Source organism: Felis catus, chromosome A3 (assembly GCF_018350175.1).
Source record: "Felis catus isolate Fca126 chromosome A3, F.catus_Fca126_mat1.0, whole genome shotgun sequence".
Lineage (NCBI taxonomy): Eukaryota > Metazoa > Chordata > Mammalia > Carnivora > Felidae > Felis > Felis catus.
This window is the reverse complement of record NC_058370.1, coordinates 12,276,175-12,297,166: the sequence shown is the minus strand read 5'-3', so window position 1 is coordinate 12,297,166 and position 20,992 is coordinate 12,276,175. Positions and strand designations below refer to the sequence as shown.

At 49.8% G+C, this 20,992-nt stretch overlaps 1 protein-coding gene across 1 annotated transcript in view; it reads right to left on the bottom strand.

Moving 5' to 3' along the window:
- Positions 1-20,992, bottom strand: part of KCNB1 (potassium voltage-gated channel subfamily B member 1) — a 101,860-nt gene that overhangs the window by 11,200 nt on the left and 69,668 nt on the right. The window lies entirely within an intron of this gene.

The following is a 20,992-nucleotide window of genomic DNA, read 5'->3' as shown; positions in this document are numbered from 1 at the left end:
GCAAAGTGCTGAGGACAGCTTCCAGCAGCACACGGGGAGTGTCTGATAAACACCCGCTATCTTCGTGGGGGCGACCTCTCAGCCCTCACCCCACAACACGCCGTCAGCTGAGACCACCCAGGCTCTGCGTGGCTCAGCTGGCCTTTGTTTCCTGCCCTGTCCCCAAATGTCCTGTTATATCCTGTGAGCAAATGCCACTGCTGCTTGCATGTGAGAGTTTTCCGTCCTTTGCAATCAGTCCTCACGCACAACACAGGGTGGTCAAGCCTACATTTCTACTTCGACCCCTCTCTTTGGGTCTCTCCTGCCACAGGTTCCCAAACGTCACACTTCTCTGGCCACACGCCATTTTTGGCCGATCCCGCATGTCTGTGCCATCTTTAAAAACCCAGCCCACGTGACCCCTCTCTGTAGAGGTCATTCCTGGTGGGACTGGCCGCTCCGTCCTTCGGGGTCCCTCACCACTTCGCCTTCCCTTGCGTGCTTTTACAACACATCCCATTACAGAGGCGTGTGTGTTCATCACTGCCCAGAATCCGTGAGCTTCCGGGGGGACGAGGGATGGGTTCAGAGCTTTGTCTCTGCACCCCTCGCACTCCTAGCACCTAGCCCAGGGCAGGGGCTAGTCCAAGTTCACAGAGTGACAAGCGGAAGGAACAGGACCAGAATTCAGTTGTCAATCTGGCTACTATTTATTGATCATGTACAACATGTGAAGCACTTTGCTAGGCACCGGGGGCACCATTAGCAGCAAGAAAGCTCTTTCTCCACCAGCCCAGATGCCGAAAGGATGTGTTATGCATTTCTCCAACCTCAGGTGCTCTATCAACTTCCTGGTTTTTTGTTTTTTGGGTTTTTTTTTTTTTTTTCTGTACTCATGTTCAACGTATTCTGTGTCTTTTATTTTTTATTTTATTTATTTTTAATGTTTTTTTTTAAATCTTTGAGAGAGAGAGTATGAGCATGGGACGGGCAGAAAGAGGAGACAGAGGATCCAAAGCAGGCTGTATGCTGACAGCAGAGAACCCCATGCGGGGCATGAACTCATGAACTGTGAGATCATGACCTGAGCCGAAGTCGGACACTTAACCGACCGAGCCACGCCAGGTGTCCCCCCCAAGTACCCTGTGTCTTTTAAACAAAAGCTTTTGAGTGTTAATACCTTGATTTGCACTCACCGGAAAAGTAAAATTCTGTAATCACTTTATAAAAAGAAATATCCGATACACAAAAGTAGGTCAAGTTTATATATATTTCCGAACCATAATCAAAAGAACACCCACGAACCCACCACCCAGGCGAAGAAACAGGGTACACAACAGAAATGTTGACACTTCTCACAGGTCCTTCCCCACCCTGTGGGTAACCAGAAATTTTTCTCCTCCCTTGTCTCTTCTGTAGAGTTTTTTTTTAATTTTTTTTTTAACGTTTATTTATTTTTGAGACAGAGACACAGCATGAACAGGGGAGGAGCAGAGAGAGAGGGAGACACAGAATCGGAAGCAGGCTCCAACTCTGAGCCGTCAGCCCAGAGCCTGACACGGGGCTCGAACTCGTGGACCGCGAGATCGTGACCTGAGCTGAAGTCGATGCTTAACCGACTGCGCCACCCAGGCGCCCCATGTTTATTTATTTTTAAAAGAAAGAGCTCATGAGCAGGGGAGGTGCAGAGGGAGAGGTAGACAGAGAATTCCAAGCAGGCTCCACAGTGACAGTGCAGAACCGACGTGGGGCTCAAACCCACGAACCGTGAGATCATAACCTGAGCCGAAACCGAGTCGGATGCTTCAGCGACCAAGCCATGCAGGTGCCCCATCTGCAGTGTTTAATGCAGAGGCAGATGGCCCTCACAAACTAGTACTGTGTCTTGCTCAGGACTGACGTCCTACTGTATGTGTCCTTTTGCTGCCTGTACTCTTTACTCAGTAGTAAAACAACAACAAACACGGCTCACCTTCTCTGTTCTATTTTCGTCTCGTCCTGAGAAGTGACATTTGCAAAGATGCTGAGTTTGGGTGCCAGGGAAAGGGATGTTAAACATTCATTAACACAAATATGTGCTTATTGGGATAAAGCATTTGGGCAGCACACTTTGGCAACTCCCGCACTGAGTTAGGAGCGTGGGTCCTAGAGGTTGAACCCAGCTGGGTGGCCTTGGCATTGAAACTTTGCCTGCCTCAGTTTTCAAATGTGTGAAATGGGGATATTCTAGTCATTCATGACTGGGGATGATTTTGACCCCCCCTCCCAGGGGATATTTGGCAAACTCCACAGAAATTTTTGGTTGTCGCAACTTGGGGGAGGAAGATGCTACTACTGAACATCCTACTTCGCACGGGACAGCCTCACAATGAAGAATTACCTGGCTCGAAATGTCGATAGCACCAAGGTTGAGAAACCCTGGGGAATACTGGTAGCCAGCCCCTTACAAATTGTAGAGTGGGGGACAAGGAGATTATGCACGTAGAGTTACCAGCACAAGTGGGCCTGACTTTGTGGGGGCGGCCAGCCAGGGTCTTGGGCTGAGCCCGGCAGGCTGCAGTTCTGGTTCTAGGCGCTGACCCCCCAGCCAGGAGGGAGCCTGCAGCAAAGGAGCTGATTCCCGATTCCTGGGGAGCCTGTTCCTTTAACAGCTGGGAGGTCCCATTTCCCCCAGAGGCTGGCAAGGGAAGCCCGAGCCAGTTTCTAACCCCTAGACAACTCCAGGGAAGGCCCACATAATTGCTGTTCTGCTGACAGACGCATGAATTATGCACCCGGCATATTATGTACAGTCCTTAGGGCTTGTTATTTTAAGGCGGGCACCACCTTTGTACCTGAGAATGCGCCCTCCCCGTCCCTCCTCTCAGCCTCAGGATGCCCTAGAAAAGAAGAAAAGGGGGCGGAGGCCTCACTGGGCCCTGGGGGAGGGCTGCCTGCTGCTCAGGGCTGTGTTGGGAAGGTCGGAGCACCTCAAGCCTCCTTCCCCGAAGGCAGCATGCAGGGTCTTTCTCTGCACCCTCTCCTGGCCCTGCTCACAAGACAGTTTTCTTTCCTGAACCCACTGAAGCCTTTAGAGTCAGGGCCACACTTCCCCAGCCAGGAAGTGGCTGGGGAACTCCCAAATGGGTGTTGAACCTTCTGTGCCTCAGTTTCCTTATCTGTAAGACTGAGGGGTGGGGGAGGAGGTGTCCAGGGCAAGGCTGCAATGAGAATTCAGTGAATTCTCAGCTTTTGTTGCTATTATCCCCAGCCTTACACTTATTTATGAGCTGGTTGGACAAATCATTTCCCCTCTCGGAACCTCCATTTCCTTGTGCCTAGAATGGAGATGGAAGCAATTGAGCACTTACCACATAACAGCCACTTAATACACATTATGTTACTAAGTTATTATCTGGGTAGTTTATCATCACCCTCACCCCCAGCCCCTGGACTGGTTGCTTAGGTCTGTGGACCCCAGTGCCTGGCTAAGGCAGCGGACATCCTACAAGCTTGGGCTCTGGTCTCAAACCCAGACAGTTTTGACCCAGTCTCCGGATGGACCCCAGGGATGGGGGGGACCGGCCAACACCCAGAGCCCTCCCAGGTTTTGCTCAAAACTCTGTCTGGGCCTCTGCGTCTCCAGCCCTGTTTGCCTGGGATCTGAGCCCAATCAGGTTTGGGCAGGACTCCAGGAACCCGGGGAGCAAAGGCAAAAGCTGGGACGAGGGACTTGGAGGCAGTCCTCAAATTCCCTCCCGGTGAGGAGATTCTGGATCCTGGAACCCACCTGTCTGCACCAAAATGGGGGAGGAGGCTTGGGCTCTCTCGGGGAAGAGAGCAGCAGCGGGAGTCCTCAGGGTGGGACCCAGGGGGTGCTGGAGCCAAGCCCTCCTCCTAATTGTCGGCTCTGGTGGCTGATCACGGGGATGCCCACCTTTGGCTCAGCAGCTATAAATACAAACTGTTTATCATTTCCTGCACACATTCCCCTGCTCTTCCAGGAATGTGAACAAGGCACAGAATATCTGTGCATAAAAGGGCACAGGCTCCTGTCTGGAAAGATGGGGAGACTCAAGCAGAGAGGGAAGGGACCCTTTCATGGTCACACAGCCCACTGGGGTCAAATCCGTGCAGTGACCAGAGGCTCTGCAAGCTGAGAGCTGTTCAGGGCTTGGAAGCTGCCCCACCCTTTTTTAAAAGACAAATGTCATAAACAATTCTTCTAATTTTAACTCCAGTATAGCTAGCATACAACCGTTCTCTTAGTTTCAGTGTACAATACAGCGATTCAACGATTCGATACATTAATACGTTACTCGGTGCTCATTGTGGTAAGCGCACTCTTATGCGGAAACTTCTTCATGCACAAGCATGTTCATAGCAACATTATCCGTAAATTAAAAAGTGGAGTGAACCCAATGTCCATCACCTGATGACTGGATAAGCCGTGGTCTATCCACACAGTGGAATAGTATTTATCCAGAAAAAGGGACGAGGTGCTGACACCTGCTACAAGGCAGATGAACTTTGACAACATGACGCTAAGTGAAAGAAGCTAGACACAAAAGGCCACATACTGATTGGTTCCATTTAAATAAATTATCCAGGGGGCACCTGGGTGGCTCAGTTGGTTAAGTGTCTGACTTCGGCTCAGGTCATGATCTCACAGTCCATGAGTTCAGGCCCCGCGTCGGGCTCTGTGCTGACAGCCCGGAGCCTGGAGCCTGCTTCGGACTCTGTGTCTCCCTTTCTCTGCCCCTCCCCTGCTCATGCTCTCTCTCTCAGAAATAAACATTAAAAACAATTTAAATAAAGTGTCCAGAGAAGGCAAGTCTATAGGGATACAAAGCAAATTAGTGGCTGCCAGGGTGGGACTATGGATTAACCGTTGTCTCACTGGGTGATAAAAGTGCTCTAACACTGAGGTAAGGGCGATGGCTGCACAACTTGGCAAATTCACTAAAAAAAAAAAAAAAAAAAAAAATCACTGAGCTGCACAGCAGAAGGGGGGCAATTGTATGATATGTAAAATAAGCCTTGGTAAAGTTATAAAATTTTTGCTTTCCATAAGGAGTACCCCATTGCCTTTTTTATTTAAAAATTTTTTTTACATTTATTTTTGAGAGACAGAGCACAAGTCGGGGAGGGGCAGAGAGAGAGAGGGAGACACAGAATCTGAAGAAGGTTCCAGGCTCTGAGCTGATAGCACACAGCCTGATGCGGGGCTCGAACTCACAAACCATGATATCATGACCCAAGTCGAAGTCGGACGCTTAACCAACTGAGCCACCCGGGCACCCCTGTTTTTGTTTTTGTTTTTGTTTTTGTTTTTGTTTTAAGTAGGCTTCACATCCAGTGTGGAGCCCAATGTGGGGCTCGAACTCATGACCCTGAGATCAAGACCTGAGCTAAGATCAAGAGTTGGATGCTCAGGGCACCTGGGTGGCTCAGTCGGTTAAGCATCTAACTTTGGCTCAGGTCATGATCTCACAGTTTGTGAGTCTGAGCCCCATTTTGGGTGAGCTTGAGCCCCACATCAGGTGGGCTCAAGCCCCATAATGGGTGAGCCCCGCTTCTCTCTCTCTCCCTCTCTCTTTGCCCCTTGCTAACTTGCACCTTCTCTCTCAAAAAAAAAAAAAAAAAAAAGTCAGATGCTTCCCTGAGCCACCCTATCCCATTGCTTTTGATGTTCACAGTCATATTGATAGATCATAGGAGAGAAGCAAAAATCCAAGCAAGCCATAGCCCTGCTGTCAACCCTGCAATGGCTCTCCAAGCTCTTGGATAATGTTCTAATTCTCTGCATATAGTTGGCATGCGTTTACTGAGCACTTACCAAATGCTATGCTAGTTGCTGGGGATGCAGCACGGATAAGAAAGACCATTTTCTGTAGCCTCAAGGAGCCGCTAGGGAGAAGTGGACAAAATAACCCATAGGCCCAGAAAGAACAAGATGATGTCAGATAGTGTTACGTACTACACGTTACTGAGAAAAACAAACCAGGGGGAATCAGTGGAGAGGCAAGGAGGGCTGTCCACGTGAGGTTGGGTAGTCAGGGCAGACCTATTTTGGGAGGTATCCTGGTTGCTTAGACTTGAGGATGATCAGTGCGTCGTTCAAAGATCTGAGCAGCCAGGCAGAAGGCATAGCATGTGCAAAGGCCCTGAGGTGGGAATGAGTTTGGCCTGATCAAGCCATAGAAAGAAGCTCAGTGTAGGTGGGACTGAGTGAGTAGGAGGGAGAGTTGGAGGAGATGAGGTTGGAGAGGCAGGAGGAACTGATGAAGAATCATAAAGAGATTTGGATTTTTATATTGACTACCTCTCTTCTCTCTCTCCAGATTTTTCTGAATTTCCCACTGCATATTCCATACCGATTCCTGCTGTACCACCCTGGCTGCTCATACATTGATATTCTCACCATGCTGTTCCCTCTGCTCTTCCTCCCCCACTTCTCCTGGCTGATTCCTACTGCCCCATGAGGCTCCAGCTCAGGGGCCATTGCTCTAGTGAGCCTGCTCTGACCCCCAGGTCTAGGTTGGGTGTGTCCATCCTCCAAAGCCCCACATAGCACTGATGTTGCTGAGCTGGAATTTTCTCCTCTGTGCCCTGCAAAGAATGTCAGCTCCTGAGGACCCAGGCTGAGTCTGTCTTCCACTGCTGTGGCCTTGGTTCCTGAAACAGTGCCTGGCACAGCGTATGTGCTCCCTAAATAGTTGACGAATGAATGAACAAGCAGATGAATGAAACGGAGGCCCAGAAAATGAAGTGACTTTTCCAGGGCCACACAACACGTGAGAGGTAGATCTGGTCCGTGGGTGTCCTGAAGATGTTTTCAAGGACACAGGAGGAGGCAGCTTCCGGACCATCAGACCTTTCGCTCCTTTTATGGCCCTTCCGCTTCCGCAGCTTTAAAGGGGGATTACAGCCGGGGAGTTTTAATTAGAAGGGTCACTGGTGCAGATCCGATTAAAGGGATTGGGAGCAGGCTGATGGTCTGTCCCCCCTCCCCGGCTGGTGGGGGCCAGCAGTGGGGGATAGGTAAGAAGTTGGAATCAGAAGCCTGCAGGTGGCGCTCCTGGGCACAAAGGGACGGGAATCCAGGGACCGTGTGCTTGGACAACAAAAGAGGAAGGCAGAGGCCTTGGGGTGAGCCAAGCAACAGCGGCCTTCGCCATCAGAGGGCAACCGAGTCACAAAGGTGGAAAAGGCAAGGTACAGTGGGGGTATCCTAAGCATTATAAACCAGAGGCCTTGGGGCTAAGAAATTTATTTTTACTTATTTGCCTAAGTTTCAAAATTGCAAGATTTCACATAAAAATCTAGATTTTCACATTCCCTTGGAAAATCAGATGATACCTACACTCACCCTGCATTCCCGACAGCAACCACTGGCAGGAGCTAAGGAGCAGCTGCCCCTTTAGACAGGGCATGGGCTCCCCAGTTTCCCTAGAGGCCCCTTGACTCCTTTTGTTATCTGTCAGGTCACTGTAGGGGTTGGGCTTGCAGTTCTAGACCCACTGACACAATATCGAAGATCGTAACCACTTAATGAGTTGCTACTGTATATGAAGAACTTTCCAGACAAGATTTGCATCTAATTGCACAAGAAAGGAACCTAGGGGTCCCCCTCATCCCCATATCCAATCCCCCACCAAGTTGTGTCAATTCTGGCTCACAAACATCTTTGGGTCTGTTCCATTCCCTCTACCTGTGAGCCACCACCCTGCCCCAAGCCACCATCACCTCCCACTGGACCCCTGCAAACAGACATCTTCCTGGTTTCCCCAAAGACACTCTGGCTCACTGTGGCAAAGACCACTAGATGTCCTCAATCTCTGTTCTTCCCTTCTTCCGTTGTCATAAAGTTTTAGCTAGACACGAGCTACCCAGAATGAAGACTACATTTCCCAGCTTCCCTTGCAGTTCAGTGTGGTCATGTGACTAAGTCTGGCCAATGGAACACGAGCAGAAATGAAGCCTGTCTTTGTGTCCTCTTTCTTGCTGGCTGGGAGGCAGATGTGATGGGCAGAGTTGAAGCAACTATCTTGGATCTGAGACGGAAGCTAATCCCAGCCCTAGACTGGCCCTTTAGTGAAAAAGTTTGCCAACTCCTGGTCTACCTTATAGTATCTATCTTGTTCAAGCCACTGTATTTTGAGGTCTCCCTGTTACAATCATTTAGTCTATACTCTGCTGAACTCTCCAGCCTCATGTTGTACCACGCTCCCCTTTGCTCTTTCACCTCAGGTGCATGAGTCTTCCTTTGGTCCCTCATGGTTCTCATGATCCTTCTTGCCACAGGGCCTTTGCCCATGCTGTTTCTTCTGTCTGGAATGCTTTTACCTCCGTTCTGTCTGGTCAGCTCCTAGTCATCCTTCTTAGCGCAGGCATCACCTCCTCCAGGAAGCCAACCCTGACCCTGATTTGCTCAGATCAGATCCCCGATTACAGGCTTTCTGAGTACATGTCCTTCTATTCATAATGCTGTCCAAGTTGCAATTTTACAATAATGTCCACCTCTATAGAACGTAAACAATTTAAGGGCAGGGGCTTTGTCTGATTTTTCTGAATCTCGAATCCTCAGAGCACACCATAGATTCCTGATCCGTATTTACAGAACGAAGAATCATTTCATCCCAAAACCCACCTGCAGGTTGTGCTGTGCCCTTGCCACCATTTTATAATTGGGGAAACTGAGGCTTGGAAAGGCAATATCCAAAGTGACAACGAGGGAAGTGGCTGAGGCAGCGTTTCATACCATATCTACTAGTCTCTAAAGCCCTTCTTTGTTTTAACACACGAGGACCTTTCTTACCCTAGAATCCTGGGGTTCAGGTTATAGTTTTTAACATGTCCTCACTTGAACCATCTCCCCCAGGTGACCTGACTCTTCTCTGGGTTGGGCATCCTTCGCCTAACCGGTCAGTTAAGCTCCCGTGAGCCCTGTCAAAGCAGGGATTCTGGGAGCGGGTGACGTTACAACCTCCTGCCCATCTAAGGACAATGTCTCTGGTGGTGGTGGTGGTGGTGGTGGTGGTGGTGGTGGCGGTGGAGACCTGACTCCGGTCCCTGCAGAGAAAGGGGGTGATAGTGAGAAGCGTGATCAGAGCAGTGTCCTTCCTGCCTGAGTGATCGCCAATTCCCTATATTGGCTGAAGGCGTGCGGAACTGAGGAAGAGACCGTCGGTCTCAACAGTGATGAATGGTATCAGTCCATCCATGCTGCAGAGAGCAGTGTATTGAATAAAAACGAAGAGAACAGGAAATGTTAGGTAAGGATAGTGTCCACGGGTCCTGCTGAGCCACAAAGCTGTCCCCTTGCCCCCTGAATCTGGCAGGATGGGGAGCAGGGCGGGTAATGTTTGAGAGCCTGGCCAGGGCAGCTGGGGGTGTTAAGGGAAGCTAAATACATTAGTCTGGATGCTGGGATTGGACACCACTCTGGCTAATGTCAGAATGATGGTTCCATGAGTGGTCATTCTCAAAAATAGCCAGATTTGCTGGTTAATGTCCAATTTACATTTAGAAGGAGACAGTGGGGTGGCTTAACAAGAGATCTTTCTCATGTAGCATTTTTTTTTTTAATGTTTAGTTTTGAGAGAGAGAGAGAGAGAGAGAGAGAGAAAGCACGGGGGAGAGAGAGAGGGAAACAGAGGATCAGAAGCGGGCTCCATGCTGACAGCAGAGAGAGCTCACGTGCTCACAAGCCGTGAGATCACGACCTGAGCGCAGTTGGACACGTAACTGACTGAGCCACCAGGTGCTTCTTTCATGTAGTATTTTAGTCTCACCAGAGATTCACGCTGAGGTTAAACGGATGCGCACCGAGGCAAGTGTCTTCGCATCTCTGGTCTTTCTCGCCGAACAGCCACTCAGAGTCTGCTGGGTCTCCAGCATAGCTCCTTTCCAAGCGGTGACTCAGGGGACCGGTGGCTCTATCCTCTCAATCTGTGGCCTCCATGCTTGCCAAGGCAGGGGAAGGGATAGCATGGAGAAGTCACACTTGCCCGTGGCCAGAAATGACACAGGTCATTCCCTCCCCTGACGGTGAGGTCTGAGATCTACACCCTGCCTCCCTCATGGGGAGGAAGTGAGCGCTCTGAGACCTATAAAACGCTTCACGAAGGCTAAGGGGATGGCCTCCAATGCAGGTGTGTGCAGTGTGATGCACTGGGGAGGTGCAGGATGAAGTGGCTGGCACTTGGTGAGGAAGTCCTAGACGCCTGCCAGCCAGCATTGCACCCAGAGTCAACAACACCGCAAAGCACACTAACAAGAGGGCAGATGTCGTACTGAGTGTTCTCATAATAAAAATAACTGGGATAGATTTAATGAAAAATGATACCATTAGAGGCAGATTTAAAAAAAAGAGAGAAAATGCCGGCATTTCTACTTTTTAATGTAAAGAAAATAAGGGGGCGCCTGGGTGGCTCAGTCGGTTGAGCTTTCGACTTCAGCTCGGGTCATGATCTTGCGGTAAACGAGTTCAAGCCCCACGTCGGGCTCTGTGCTGACAGCTCAGAGCCTGGAGCCTGCTTCAGATTCTGTGTGTGTGTGTGTGTGTGTGTGTGTATCACTCTCTCTGCCCCTCCCCTGCTCACGCTCTCTCTCTCAAAAATAGATAAAACATTAAAAAATTTAAAAAAAAGAAAGAAAATAAGAAATCCAGTTTTACTGACATTGAGTCCATGTATCAACTCTGGCATCCTGGTCACTCTGTACATGAGACAGCAGTAGGGGAAACAGAAGTGCCCTGAAGGAGGCGAGGGAGACCTTGGCTCAGCGGGTTGGCAAAGAAACCCTCACATCTTTGACTGCAGCAATGCAGTGTATATATGCCTGGGGTGGAAGAACCTTCTAGCACTCACTCGTATCTGGCTCTTGTCTTCTTCCCGGGCACGTTGGAAGGCTCTGTTTTCTCTGTGCAGAAGGTGTGGTAGGCTGTGGCCCATGGGCTGTGTGCAGAGATGATGTAGGTCGCTTCTGGGCTGAGCATGAGTGAATGTGGTTGTCTTCCTGTCCTCAGCAAGAATGGAGGTCTTGGGCACCTGGATGGCTCAGTCAGTCGAGTGTCTGACTCTTGATTTTGGCTCAGGTCATGATTCCAGGGGCATGGATGGAGCCCCACATTGGGCTCTATGCTGAGCGTGGAGCCTGCTTAAGATTCCCTCTCTTGTTCTGTCTCTATCTCTCCCCCCTCTTCTGCTCCTCTCCCCCCCCCCGCCCCATTCCTTTCCCCTGCTTGTGCATGCACGCTCTAAAATTAAAAAAAAGAATGGAGGTCTCATGTTGAGATGACAGCTATCGGATCCTGAGTCACCACTTGGAAGAGAGCTGTGCTGCATGGTTCCCGGATCCTTAGTGGCAATCACACAAGTGAGAAACAAAATTTCAAAGTGTCAAGTGATGAGATGGTGTGTTTCTTCATCACTGCAGCATAATCTAGCGTATTCTGGCTAATTCATCTAGTTGAGTTGGAGTGCAGATTCTGTTCTCCATTTTTAAGCAAACTAGTCCTTGCAGACAAAGACAAATGGCTTACAAAGATCCTTGTAAAGAAACAACAGCTTGGAGCAGGTATTAGAGATGTGAGCCCAGGTAAGCATCAAGATAAGAGCTAAACTGATACCCCTCCTGGTATGAGCCCATCGGGGACTGACAACATGAGGTTAAAGACAATGATGGTCTCATCAGATCAGACAAAAAGTTAACTAAAAGGGTCAAAATTACCAGGAAGACTCTGTAATCTGACTTTCTGAATTTCATCCTGTCTTTTACAGTGAACCCTGTCCTCATTCATCTATCGAACACAGAAAGAAGGTATGATACATGAATAGAAAAACGAATGAATAAACTAAGTCCAGCAGGAGGGAGGCATTAGAATGTATCGGTTAAGAACTTGGACCTGCAATTTTCCAGCTGTGCAACCTTGGAAAAGTTACTTAACCTCTCTGAGCCTCAATTTCTTCATCTGTGCAATGAGATCACCATAGTTCCTACTTCATTAAGGATTCAATGAGATGATGCATGCATGTGGTGCCTGGCATGTAGTAAGGGCCCAGGGAATGTTTGCTGCTTACTTGTTTTAAACTGGAAGAAAGACGCGGGCTCAATGTAAGACCATTCTAATGCAGGCACTGTTGCAATAAGCTATTATTACTATTCATTGGCAGGACTACTGAAGAAAAGAGTGGGGTTGGTGAGGTCTGGGTTCAAGTCCTGCCCCTGGACAATCAATGTTCCCCATGGGCCCCTTACACAGCTGTATTAAGTTTACACAAGAAACTTCACCTCTCTGAGCTTCCATTCCCTCATCTATAAAAAGGGATTAATCATATGTACAAGGTCAGATTTTCATAAGGATTAAACTCGCTTGTTCATTGGTCCATCCATCCATCCATCCACCCGTCCACCCATCCATCCATCCATCCATCCATCCATCCATCCATCCATCCATCCATCCATCCATCCGTTCAATGATGTGCCAGGTACCACCTGAGGTTCCGGATACAGCAGCGAACAAAGCAGGCAGAAATCCTAGCTTGTGTGGAGCTGACCATCTTATAAAGGGAAAGGATACACGGTGAACAATAAAGGATCAACAGGACAATTCTGGGTGATGCCAACTGCTTCGAAAAAATTAAGCAGGTTGGTAGGAAGGGAAATGACTAGGAGACGTGTTTACTTTACCTGAGGGGGTCAGGTAGGGCCTCTCGGTGGAGGTGACGTTTGAGCAGAGACTCGAATAAGGAGGAGCTGCACATGTGACCATCAGTGGGAAAAGCATTCTAGGCGGAGGGAACAGCAAGTGCAAAGGCCCTGAGGTGGGAACATGCTGGGCCAGCGCGGTTCGAGTAGGGCAAGTGAAGAGAAGATGCATGAGGCAGGAGAGGGAACGGGGGCAGGACTTCAAGGGTCTTCAGGCCTCCCACACACAGTGCAGAACACCGTATGGTTCTCATTAATATAGTTAGCAGTAGTCTTCCTCTGACTCCTTCTTAATGCCCCACTAAGGGCCTGCTTTGGACAATAAGGACAATCATTCTCGCGTCCAAGAAGAGTCCCTCAGATGTTCAGATACTCAGCCAGAATCCCCCCTCCCCCATTTTTAAAAAACTTCATTTTGAAAGAGTGTGAACAGGGGAGGGGCAGAGAGAGAGGATAAGACAGAAGCCCAAGCAGACTCCATGCTGTCAGCCTGGAGCCTGATGTGGGGCTTGATCCCATGACATGACCTGAGCCAAAATCCAGGGTCAGATGCTTAACTGACTGAGCCACCCAGGCGCCCCCAGAATCCCCCTTAATGTACTGTTTTCTCTTAGTGATTTTCCAGCCACTGAAGTCACCCTGCCCCTTGGCTGTAAATTCCCACTGGCCTGTGCTGTACTGGGAGTCGAGTCCAACCTCTCTCCCTGCAGTAAGATCTCATCGCGGTGGTCCCTATGCGGAGCGCAATGTCCTGGATAAAGTCCGCCTTACCGTCTAGAGCAAGTGTCATTAAGTACCTTTTCTTTAACACCTTCCTTCTCTGGATCCTCTGTAGCCTCTCATTTTCCTGTTATAAAAGAGAAGTCAGCAGAGCCCTCAGCACGATGCCTTTGCTGTCCTTTGGGCCTGGAGAGCCCCTTTCCCGTCCCCTCTTGCACACCCAGTTGGCTTTGTCTTTCTTCCAGGACTTGGCAGAAACGTCATCTCAGAGAAGCCTTTCCAACTTTTCCCCAGACTGAATTACATCCCCTTCTAATGTGTCACTCAACCCTTTCATTGTCCTTGTCATAGCAGTCTTTAAGGGAGGAACTAGGTCTTGTCACTCTCTTTCTTAAAACCCTCCAGTGGCTTCCTCCTGCACTCAAAACAGGGTCCAAACTCTTACGGGGCTTACAAAGCCCTGCCTGATCTGGCCCCCATGTTGACCTCTTAGATTTGCTCTTTCCCACTCTCCTCCAGCCACACTAGCCATCGATCTGCCCCTCAACATGCCAAGATCATCTCTGCCTCAGGACCCTTGCACTTGCTATCTTCTCTGCCTGTGATGCCCTCCTTCCAGATTTCTCTAAGGCTGGCTCCTTCATATCCCTCATATTCTCTCCTTACAGGGGCTGTTCCTGACAACCTGATTCAAAATAAATACCCCCCGGGGGCTCTTGGCTGTCTTAGTTGGGGGAGCAAGCGACTCAGGGTTATAGGTTCGAACCCCAATAAAGTCTTAAAAAAAATAAACTCTTCCCATTACTCATTCTTCCCACATTGTTTTACCTCCTTGGTGATTTGTCACAATTTACAGTCATTGTGTTTATTTATTTGTTCACTCATTTATTTTCTGCTTTCCCACCGACCCAGATTAGCACTGTGACGGCAGGGACCGTATCTGTCTTGCAAAGCTGGATCCCCACTGGCCGGCACAGAGGTTTGGTACGGTGTTGGCACTCAATGAACACTGATACATTAAATGAAAAGTGGATGGGTAGATCAATGGATGGTTGGAAGGATGGGTTTAGAAGGCATGGCCCAAGTTGGACCACTCAAGATGCAATGTTTATTGAGTCCTCACCCTGTATGAGGCACTATGATGAAATACGAGCTTCAATCAGCAGCTGAATGTCTAATAACAATGACATAATAATAACAGCCGAAGTGTATTGGTTCCTCCCCATGGCAGGCACTGTGTCCACTGCTCTACATAGCTCGTCTCATTTACTTCCTTTTTAAAAAAAATGTCTATTGGGGCGCCTGGGTGGCGCAGTCGGTTAAGCGTCCGACTTCAGCCAGGTCACGATCTCGCGGTCCGTGAGTTCGAGCCTCGCGTCGGGCTCTGGGCTGATGGCTCGGAGCCTGGAGCCTGTTAACGATTCTGTGTCTCCCTCTCTCTCTGCCCCTCCCCCGTTCATGCTCTGTCTCTCTCTGTCCCAAAAATAAAAATGTTGAAAAAAAATTTTTTTTAAATAAAAAAAATGCCTATTTATTTTTGAGAGAGAGACAGAGACAGAGCACGAGCGGAGGAGAGGCAGAGAGAGGAGGAGACACAGAATCCAAAAGAGGCCCCAGGCTCTGAGCTATCAGCACAGAGCCCGACGCGGGGCTCGAACTCATGAATGGTGAGATCACAACCCACGCAGAAGTCTGATGCCCAACCGACTGAGCCACCCCAGGCACCCCTTGTCTCATTTCTTCTGATGTCAACCCCAAGAGGCAGATACTCTCAGAATCCCAGGCTCACAGAAGTGAGGCTTCATGGAGGAGGAATCATTTGGGCTGGGCTTTGAAGGATGCATTCCAGCAGGCGGGACGGGAGGAGGACGAGTTTAGGTAGAGGTAACCACGGGTGCAAAGGCTTGGGAGTGGGGGCAATGACAGTCAACCCAGTACGGCTGGGACAGGAGTGCACAGAGAGAGAAGGCTGGTAAGAGTGGAAGCCACCACTTAGTGAGCGCCTACAGCATGCCATGTCCCAAGGCATTTGCTCATAACCCTCCCAGGAGGCAGGGCCTCTTTTCATTTCCATTTTTCAGAGGGGCAATCTGAGGCCTAGAGCAACTAAATAACTTGCCCAGAGTCACGCATCAGAATTAGGATTGAACTCAAGACCGCCTAACTCTGGGGTGGACACGCTGGGTCAGAGAGGTATTCACGGGTCCAAGAGGGAGAAGACAAAGGCAACCGTTTAGCTGAGCACGTACTAAGAACCAAGCACAACATATTATCTTGTTCAATCCTTACAAGTACCCAGGAGGCATTACCGCAGTGGATATGCTTTTGGGCTGCTTAGCATCATTTTTTGAGAATCACCCCATGTCCACTCTCATGTGCTGAGACAAGTTGCCTTTACTCCCCAGTCCCAGTGGGTAAGAGTGAGACCCAAGTTTACCATTTAGGATAATCCATACCCCTAAACCACAGTTTAGTAGTGTGGACATGACTCACACTGGCCAATCAAGTTTCATCCTGGGTTGTTTTTTTTTTAATTTTTAATATTTTATTTTTGAGAGAGAGAGCACACGCGTGAGAGAGTGAGTGAGCGAGAGAGCGCAGGAGCAGGGGAGGGGCAGAGAGAGAAGGAGACACAGGATCAGAAGCAGGCTCCAGGCTCCGAGCTGTCAGCACAGAGCCCGATGCAGGTCTTAAACTCACAAACCGAGAGATCATGACCTGAGCCGAAGGCAGTGTTTAAATGACTGAGCTACCCAGGTGCCCTTCATCCTGGGATTTTTTTCCTGGAATTATTGGGGAAGAAGTGTTCCCTTTCGTCAAGGGCTACTGACTTATCAGGATATCAACCTGCAGAGGCCAGAGTCCTCATTGGCCCTCTGGAAAGAATCTTCCAAAGAATATAGCCAATGCTGAGGGACTCTGTGCCAAGGGACAAAGGCAGGTTGCTGATGACCCTATTTAAGCACCTGGATACAGCCATTCCTGAAGCCAGTATCCCTGGATTTTTCCAATGACATGAACTGATCAACACCCTATTTTGATTAGGCCAGTTTGGGTTGGGTTTTTGACCCTTGCAAATGAAAAGTGACCTGGCCAACAAAATTCTCATCTTCATTTAGCAGGTGAGATAATATATTCAGAGAAGTAAAGTGACTTGCCTAAGATCCCACAGCCAGGAAGTGGTTGAATCACACTGAGATATCACATAGAAGGTAGCTGGCATCTAATAGGTCCTCAACAAATACCATGTTCTTTCTTCCACTGACCAAGAAACGGTGGAGCAAAGGACTAGAAAAGATATACCATGTGGAACCCCGGAGCTCCAAGCTGTTGGGCAGATTCTGGGTTCCTTCTGGAATCCTCTACACTGCACTGGGGTCTGGCAGGAGCAGGAGTTGGCAAGTAAAGTGAACTAGCTGCCAGGATGCCTGCATGTGAACAAAGTTCCTGAGGTCCCCACTCCTCCAAAAAAGGCCCTCTGAGGGTCCTGGCTGTAACCCAGGGTTTCCAGGGAAAGACCTGAGGTCTTAGCACTCACTTACTTACTGATTTAAAGTACAGTTGACCTTCCTTCTTTTTTTTTCCCCTTTTAATTGACCTAGCACTTCTTAGAGACTGACACTTGGTAGGAGCTCGCACAGATAACAGACTCAGTACTGCCGAAGCCTCTGTGGTCATTCGCATTTTTCAAAGCTCCTTCACACTGGAGCTGACCAGCAAGTAAGGGGTTAGCCTGCACACTCTGATGCTGGACTTGGAATCGGCTCGTGGCAATCCTGGCTCGTGTGAGCGTGGTGACCTCCGATATGTTACTTAACCTCTCTGAGACTTGGTTTCCCCTTGAAATGGGGAAGGGGCAGATTAGGAAGAAAGAACAAGACAAAGCACACAGACGCTCTTAGGACAGACACTGGGACCTCTTCAGCTTTTGGGCCACGCAAGCGAGTGCCACACATGGCGTGGGTAATTAAGTCGACTCTCTGAGCCTCAGTTTTCTCATTTGTGAAATGGGTGCTTGTGAGGCAGCAATGAAAATCGTGGGTGGAAAATGCACCCAGGGCATGCCTCTTGGTGCCAGGGAAGGGTGAGTGGCCACGCCACGTGGGAATCGAGGCCCCCCTGCCAGCTGGAGGGCTCCACCTACCTGCGGGCAGGTTGTTTGGGCCCACACACTGGATTATTTGCCAACACTTATTTCCCCCACGAATCCAGATTTCCAGCTTCTCAAAAAAAGAAAAAAACAAAGCTGTAGCCCTGGCTACGCTGGACGTGTCTTCCTCGGCGGCACCCGGGCAGGATCTGAGCGCCAGCTAATCCGGGCCTGTGCTTTTAAAGTCTTACACACGGCCCGCAGGAGTTGTTTATGAGGCCTGCTTGGCGTCTGCGAGGGATCTCGGTTTGTGAGCCTGGGAATAAATCATTACAAGTGTGGCCAGCGATGAGGGAAAGGATTGAACGGTGCCAGGGCTTCCTCAGAATGCTGGGCCTGCAGCTGGGTGCACGGTGTGCTCCGAATCAGGCAGGTGGGGACGGGAGCCCCTCACCCATCTGTACTGTGGCCTGCTGGGAAGCCACGCTGCCGCTTCCTTGGAGTCCTTCGCTGCATGTTCTCCCCTGTCTCTCCTGTTTCCAGACTTCTTGAAGCCCCTTCCCATTCTCCACCAGCTGCTCTGCTGGTAAAACAAAGTTATGACATAACAAACAATAGAGTGCCCCAGGAGGGCCTCTCTGAGGAGGTGACATTGGAGTGGGGATCTGACTGACTGAACCACCCAGCTGCCCCTCATCCTGGGATTTGATCTGAGGACAGGGTGTTCCAGGAAGAGGTAGCAGCAAGTGCAAAGGCCCTGAGGCAGAGAAGAGACTGACATATAAGAACAGAAAGGAGAACAGTGTACCAGGGACATGGCCAAATGTGGGTTTATAGAGCTTCCAGCTGTGTTTGGTAACAGACTGTAGGTGGGTTGGAACAGATGTAGGAATCTAAGTGAGGAGGACTGGCAGGTGTCCAGGTGAGGGACTGTGGCTGTTGAGAAGAGAGAGGACAGATTCAAGGCATATTTTGGAGGTGGAACTAACCAATTTGCTGATGGCCCAGATGTGTGGGGTGAGGCAAAGAAAAGTCAAGGAAGAGTCCACCAGGAGGATGAGAGTGGCACTTCCCGAGATAGAGGGACGGGGCGGAACATCCTGAAGAGGCTGGAGGGGTACCTGGGGCCAGATCAGGACAGGTTGTGAGCACAGGCTGAGGGGTCTGGATGAGACCCTGTAGGTAATGGGGAGCTATGGAAGGCTTCCTGATATGTTCCCTTTGATACTTCGGTTTCCCATTGTTTATGGTTTAGGAATACCTAAAAGGGTTCACTGTTAATAAAACAGTGTTACAAGAAAAAAAGAAAGAAAGGAAAATGGCAGAATACTCATTCAGTCTTTTAACACACGTTTATGGAGACAGGTGGTCCACTTCTGCTCTCTCGCAGACAGCAAAGCTCCCCCAACCAGCTATGGGTTTGGGAGTACAAACCACCTTCCTGGAACCAGGGTGTGGATCAAGGGATCTCACCTGCTGACCCATGGATTCCCTCCCTTTCCGTCTCCATCTCCTCATTAAGGAGCCAAAGTGCCTTCAAAAAATCTTTATTGAATTACCGACTGCCTGTCTTCCCCTCTGAAAGCTCCGTGAAGGTAGGGACCATCTTCAAGATTTCCTTGTCCCCCGTTGCCTGGGCCGGTACCTGGCACACAGCTGGTGCTTGATAACCATTTACTGAGGAACTGAGTTCAGAAGAAAAAGCCCCTGTCTGCCATCTCTAAGGATCAACTGAGATACTATAACGTGCCGGGCTCGGGGCCGGGTATCCGTTAGGCATTCAAGAAATGGAAATAAGGGCACAGAAAATAGTCACACTGTCTGCAGCCCTGGGCCAGTCTCTGGTGGGTCTGGAGGCTTCTCCAGGGGAGGACGGGCCTGAGGGGTGGGAGGGAGAGGCGGCCTGTGACCCATACTCCTGGGCCCCTGTCTTGGGCCTGGACAGGATAGGCGTGGCGTGTGGACTAATCCCGGCTAAGCAGCCGGATGTGCAAAGATGTGTAATCCAAGGCCTCAGCATCCCGTCCAGCCGGCTTTAGCCTGACCTTGGCTGAGGATGACCCAAGTTAAGGTGGGTGTCCTGGCCTCCCACGGCTCCCCAGAGCTGAGACCCTTTATATAGCCAAGGACAGAGACCAAAGGGAGGCCTTTTTGGAGCGCAGAAGGCGGCAGGCTCCCCCAGGGTTCCCCCACCCTCCACCCCTGCAAGTCTGGAAAGTGCATCTCTGCACTCCTCCCCTGTTCTTGTATCTCTGTCCTACAGCCCTGTTGGGGGAAATGCTGTACAAAGACTTTGTGTCGGGGAAGAAGAGAGGAGTCCGTTCATTCATTTAGCAAACATTTACGAAGCCCAAACTATGTGCCAGACCCTGGTCTAGATTCCCAGGATACAGCAGTGACCAAAGCAGATCTTGTCCTCAGGGAACTGACATTTGGGTGGGGGCGAGCAGCTATGAAATGAGGAAACATGAATTAGCAAGGTCACTTTGGACACTGCAAAGACAAGCAAATGGGCTACTGGGATAGAGAGAGAGTGGGTGTAGGGGGGGCATCATTAGCTATGGTGGACAGGGAGGGCTTCTTTGAAGAGGTGACATCTGAGCTAAGACCTGAAGGAGAAAGATCCAGCTGTGTGAAGATCCAGGAGAGGAGCATCCGGGCAGAGGAAAGAGATTCCAATCCTCACAAATCACGTTTGACATTATTACCTCCATTTATGGAGCACTTACTATGTGCCAGGCTCTCTTCTAAGCACTTTACACGCAATACATTGTTCAATACTCCCCAAATCCATGACTGTCATCCAATTTTACAGATGAGGAAACTGACTCACAGAGAAGTTAAGTACTTTGTTCAAGGCCACACTGTTAGCAAGTAGCAGAGCTGGGATTTGAACCCAGGTCTGCTCTATCTTCCGGCTTATATAGGTTGTTCCCTATCCTCAGAGCAAAGGGAGGAGAAAAATTAATTGTTGAGCACCTACCAAGCACCAGGCTCTTTGACTTCTATCATCTTTACCTGCTCTTACCTCCGAAGACTATCCACGGTCCCCTGCCACGCACCCCTGCCACGCACGTCTCTTTCCTCCTCTCTGTCGTCACCTGTATCTACTTCCAACCCCAACAGTGGCCATGCAACCCATTCTGGTCCAACCCCCATAGTTCAACCCTTCTAGTCATAGTGATTGGCTGAAGGATGGGCATGTGACCAAGATGGGCCAATGAGAGCAAATCCTGGGACTTTGGCTGAACTGCCAGGGAGGACGAGTTCTTGTCTGAGGGGCACAGTCTAGCTGGGAGGCTGGAAGTGTGGAAAACCAGAGAGCTTGGCTGAGAGTGAAGCTGGCCCAGGGGAAGGCAGAGACAAAAGACAGGGAGAAACTGAGTTGCAATGACAAGTCCTGACAACATCGCTCGAGGGGCTGCGTGTCTGGAGCTAGAAGCCAGAGCTCCTTCTGGACTTGCCAGTCGCTTGAGCCAATAACTCACCCTTCTCTTTCTTTTCTAG